This window comes from Halyomorpha halys, unplaced genomic scaffold, assembly GCF_000696795.3.
Source record: "Halyomorpha halys isolate HHAL.00 unplaced genomic scaffold, Hhal_1.1 Scaffold780.1, whole genome shotgun sequence".
Classification (NCBI taxonomy): domain Eukaryota; kingdom Metazoa; phylum Arthropoda; class Insecta; order Hemiptera; family Pentatomidae; genus Halyomorpha; species Halyomorpha halys.
This window is the reverse complement of record NW_027111767.1, coordinates 727,091-733,090: the sequence shown is the minus strand read 5'-3', so window position 1 is coordinate 733,090 and position 6,000 is coordinate 727,091. Positions and strand designations below refer to the sequence as shown.

The 6,000-nt window shown below is 31.4% G+C and overlaps 1 protein-coding gene across 1 annotated transcript in view; it reads left to right on the top strand.

The window, feature by feature from the left end:
* The first annotated feature begins 583 nt into the window (after positions 1-583).
* Positions 584-6,000, top strand: part of LOC106686124 (leucine-rich repeat neuronal protein 2) — a 95,765-nt gene continuing 90,348 nt past the window's right edge. The window contains exon 1 of the mRNA XM_024359145.2: positions 584-734. The gene's annotated coding sequence lies outside the window, so the exon portion shown is untranslated. The remainder of the gene's footprint in view (positions 735-6,000) is intronic.

Sequence of the window (6,000 nt, the reverse complement as noted above, 5' to 3'; positions counted from 1 at the left end):
TTAAATATATTCTTGAATGTCCGGCATATAAAAAACAACGAGAAATATTGATCAAAGATCTAGATACAAATCAAAATATCATTTATGATAGTATATTAAAAGTTACAGACTATGCAAAAATGTCACTTCTATAAATATTTGAATTATATAAACAAAAATTTATAACAGAAATAGTTATGGTGTAATAATTATACTATTAAGTAAATCAGATATATTTAACTTAATAATTAATAGCAGTAACAAAAGCATTGGATAAACTGGCCTATAAATTATGAATTGAAAAGTCGTAACGTTGTGAACTCATTAATTAATTTGTGGTGAAGTATTAACAGCCCATTTTAATTTAATCCGTACACTTCCCTTCACCTTAAATTAACTAATAAATTGGTAATACGTATATCTTTCGATGAGGCTGGTAGCTGTGTACAACAAGAACCATTGTCATGTGACTTCAGGGGTCCTCTGCTGCATGCCGGAGGAGCAGCTGGTCCCTCCCACATTGCGGTGGAGGGGGGTGCGATGTGATATGAACAATATCCCGGGGTGAGTGTGAGTGGAGGGGCATTAGTTTGGGGTGCCACCTCTTCAGGGACCAGGGCAGGCAGTTGATCACTGGTGCTTCAGCGTGTAGTGTGTGCGTGTCGTTTGAGAGTTGTTGGCGAGTCGGTGGTGTAAGTTGTGTTGCTGAAGTGTTTTGGATACGATATACGAAGTTTGCGTCAAATATGATATAGGTCAGTGAATTATAGAATATAATTTATATTTACTTCGGTCAAGAAATCATTTTATTGTTTTTCATGCTATTCGTTCATTAAGTTCCGTAAGTTAAAAATTTTTAAATCGCCTCCTGCATTAGCAAATTACCTTTTATTATTAAAAAAATTATCTCAATATAGCTTTAATAATAATAAGATGTATAAATTAATATTAATTTAATAACTTGTTGGGAAAACCAGAAAACAAGTTTGTTTTTTAATTGATAATTTAATAATTAAATTTGGTTAATACTTTCTTAAAATTGGAGAGTGTGTATTCATTTTTGTAACGAGCATTTTAATGTTGCTAAGGTCATTTAATTATAGGGATTTTATAAGTAATAATTAAATTAATAAGTAATAATATTAATTTTATTTTCAAACCTAATTTTTTTTTTTGTACCCAATGAAAAAAGGGAAATGACATTTATAGTTAATATTGAGGGTTGATATTGCTTTGAACTACAATATTGATTTTAAATTGATTTTCTTCATCCTCCTCATTAAATACTATAATCTGTCTAATAAACACAGATAAACTTAATATACGTAACATAAATAAATTAACACGTTTACAAATTTCTAGAATCTCTTAACTTCTCTCCCCATAAACTCTCCGAAATTCGATTCAGTATAGTACATTCCTGAAGAATTGATCATATACTAACTGTATAAAAATAGTTCTATGATTACCATTGCTACAACTTCGAAAACTAAAACTACAAGTCGAATTAGCCTTTGGATCATTAACTGTACCAATTATTGCTCATTTTAAATAATATCTTATTACTTGTTTTTTATTTATTACATTAAAATATCTTACGAGTCTGTGAAATGATCTAACTCAAGAGTATTTTGCTAAACTATATGTTCTGCCGATCCACTAAATGCCCATAAAACCTATAAAAAATAAAATAATGGAGTTTAAAAAAAAATTATCATTTGCCAGTTTTCCTTTAAACTAAACAAAGAGGAATACAATTATTGAACGAGAAAGGAATCAACCTTCAAATTTGTGAATTATTTATTGTTCCTTAAGTATCATTCAAAGTCCTGCAGAAAAGGTCTAACCCACCAACCGCACGCTAACGCCATCTGTGAACTGACTGAAAAACTGAATCAAGGATATTTTTATTATCTCAGAATTACAAAAAGCTTGAGGGAACTTCTTTGAAATAAATATAAGTCCTATAATATGATGTTGGTTAGAGAAATCAGTGCATATGAGCCGTAGAGTACAAAAGTATAACTGTAGTTTTATGATATTGAATACTTTAAGGGAATTCTTATAAAGATTTCCGAGTTTAAAGTAGTCAGTTCCTGGCACATCTAACCACCAAAGAGAATTTGAAATTATTTCACTAATCAATTAGTTAATTATTATATAACAAATAAATTATGATGAGAACAGAATAATTTACACTATTTTAGCTCTGATTTATTTGTGTTTTTTATTTGACTAAATAAAATGGCGTCCAACTTTAAATTTATTTTTCCTCTGCTCAGTGATTATGCGGCTTGGTTCATTTTTATTGCATGGGGTCCATAGCGATTACGTGGAATGATGTTTATTCAAATTTTCGGAAAATGTAAGTTTGATTTCTATATTTTGTTTTATATATCCGTGATGATCGATTTACAGATTAAAAAAAACTAAATCAATTCAATGATAATCAAATTGTTATAAATAAATTGAATAAGAAGAGGGGGAAGATTTTCTCTCGACATATCATTTAGTTACAAAAGCTTCTTAGTTAACTTGATCTCCTTGTTACCGACGAGGCAGGTGCTCTAACACGGTACTTACCTTGGCTTGCTGAGCATGTTATGTGAGGTTTGACAAGAAGCGGAGTTGGCCGCAGACTTCGAAAGCCCTTTTCTCCACGAGGACATAATGAGGCGATTAACGAGTTTTGACGGCCTGATGTACTTTGGCCCGTGGTAGACGCCTCTTCCATTTAGCTTTCGGGACGAGGAATAATCTCATTTCCTTTAATGGTGTGAGCGAGTGTGGGATGATATATCCGAAGTAGGATGACAGCTAACATTTCTTAGGAAGGAGCCGTTCCTTAACTCCGGCCAATTCTGTCTCCGCCTCCTATCTCGTCGAGTCTGGATCTGAGGACGCGGGTAATATTTCATTGCGGCAGAGATTCGCGTGCTGTCAGCGTTTAATATGCATAGCATATCGATCGATCATTTCGAGGACTGTCGTACAACTTCTAAAAACGCGGTGGAAAGGAGTTATATTTTATTTAAATTGGCATGCTAGCAGTATGATTGAATGCTCTGTAACCTATTTCATGCGCTCAATATTCAAGAGCATGAATAAATAATTTAAATAGACACTGTGGAGTTTTTTAGTATTATGTATTAAAAATATGAACGGTTTTCAAAACTTATCCTGTCCATTTTACAAAACATTTGGATAAATACCTTTTATTTTATGAATTTCAAATACATTTTTTAATAGGATGTGAAGTGTTGTAAACATGTTTTTCTTTTTTCTTTTGATACAAAAACTCTGATGAAAAGATTATTAAGTATTATGTAGTGTTCCGACTTAATCTAATCCAATTCTCAGATTTGTCTTTCCTAATTTTAGTCCGAATCAGGTTTTAGTGAGGTAAATGGACCTTGCATGGTTATTATGTATCAGTTTGATCTATTTCTGATGGAGAATAATCTCGTGCAAAAGACACCTCTAACTATTACAATTTTATAATTATTTGACAGTTAAAATAATACAGATAAATTGATTAATGTAAAAAATTAATAATAGTTATATAATTGAAAAAAAAAGAAATGAATAAATCAAAATACAATCGCAACAAAAAATACTTTTGACCCGTTTACAATAATTTCCTTATATTTCTTGTATATGTAAATATCTGATAAATCACTAGAAAAAGAAAATTTGATGACAGTCGAAAATTTTTACAATTGAATAAGTCTATTCAACTTACATATGCAATAACTAAACACTACTTTTTGTGAAATGGAGTTTTATAAGCTTTACGGATTGTTTTTTTTTTTTTTAAAGAATTTTCATTTCACGGCATATGCGTTCTTGTATATCACTAATTAATATTGTGTTTTTTTCCCTAAAAAATGAACAATTATCGATAGAGATTATAAAGCACAACGAAGTTGGTTAGTCCTTACCATAACCAACTTTACATAATAAATATACATCAGTATGTGTGCATGCGTGCGTGCGTGGCTAATATAGAGTATAATCCAATCTTAAATGTGTACATATATAAATGAACACTGCGTTTAGCTTACCGATCCACGATGGCAGAAGATAATTTTATGAATGAAATTCAAAATGGCGTACTCCAAATAGCATCCGCAATTTTTCGTTTGTTTTCAACAGCTGTTGACATCAAGTGCTACCAATTGGAACCTGTTCAATCCCTTTATTGCTACATCTGTTGCCTTTTTATCTCTGCCATGTAACCCGACAAAATGGCCCGTAAACGCATCGAGATTTTTTTTAATCCCCGAAGTGGGGCAGTAGATTCTGCATCGGACCATCGCTCATCGCCAGGAGCCGGCTAAAATAATTATCAGCGTGCCCGTAGTGCTATTTATGGGCCGGTTCGCCCCATTTCCCTCGGCCATCTGTTCTTTGGCAACTGCCTGTCTTCGCCTGCTGGTTGTCTCTGGTTTGTGTCCTCCGGAGGGAACATCCAAAATGATAAGAGGTGGCACAGGTAATAAGATGATATTAGCCACCATGACGTATATTCAGTTTTAAAGTCTCCATTCTTTTAAATGAAGCCTATAATGACATGTTTAATGCTATGCATTGCCTCATGGCCGGGATAAAATAAAATTAAAAAATTCAGTAACGAAAAATGTTCCTTCAAACAAGTTACTTTTAATAATGGTAATGAAACTAATAATAGTTAAAGTTACTATAGCGTAACGTAAGATATTGTTCTATATTGTATTCTATTGTTCTTAATTATTGCTATGTACAGAAACAATGGAACTGCTCTAAGCATACTAACTTTGTGTTTTAGATGTGTATAGCTTAGTAGTGATCACACGGGTTGGACTGGCTTTGTGGCTTATGACTTGGAGGAAGGTTCATCGTTATATTTTCTAGTGCTATTAGATAAATTACTGACAAAAAATTTATAATTATGTTGCAAAATATCTTTTTGAAAAATTAAATAGGTTGCTGGCTCAATTGATTATAATTTATAAATTTTGTTTTCGTTTATTCTGATGGCTTTACATGTTAATAAAATAAATAATTCATTACAAGCACTAGTTCTAAAACTATATACTGGTGAAATAGTGTACAATCCGTAATATGATTATTTATTGTATATCTGCTTACTTCTTTTGATTTACGAAATGGATAATGTTATTTTTATAAAGATGGTTGACCCTACGTGAATTAGGAGGTGGTTTGGGATGCGATTTAGAAAGACTGCTAAGAATTAATTTCAATTATTTATTCAAGTGCAACGGGTTGGCGTACATTTTACCTCTTTATGAAGGCTATAATAAAAAAATACAGATTAGGTAAAGCTAATATAAAAATTACAAGGAAATGGTACAGATTTAAAGGTAGTAGAAGAAAACCGTGAGAAACAAACTGTGAAACTAAATAAACAAATGTAGTCTGGAAGTAATGAAGAAATTAAAAAAAAAAAATTACTTAATTTTACTACGAGATTTTTACTTTCAACATATCTGGGTGTTGACCATTGATATCAATTTAAATCAGAATAAATGAAAATGCAGTAAATAATCTTATCTCGTAGTTAACTTATTTTATTATAATATTTTTAATAATTATAATCATATAATAAGTTAATTTAGCATGAAATAAGGCGAAACAAAATTAAATAAAAAGCAGAGTTTTATTTCACTAAATTAAAAACAAATTATTGCGAATAGTGTTTATTAGATTTTGAGTATGACCACACCATTCTATAGATAGAAATAATTTACTGTAACAACAATAATTAACTATGAATTATTGTACTATTGATTAAGACGAGATATTGACCATGTTCCAGGTATTTTGTACTCAGAGTCAACATCTGTTAATGACATTTATCATGATATTGACCATGAGTGAACCGCAGTAGACCACAAGAGACGTTATTACATACAATACATAGAGCTATCAGATCAATACGGTGCCGTGTTCACATCCTTTAACTATCAAACAGGTCTGTTTCTTGTTGAGACGACAGGTTTTATTTTCTACCACAAAACA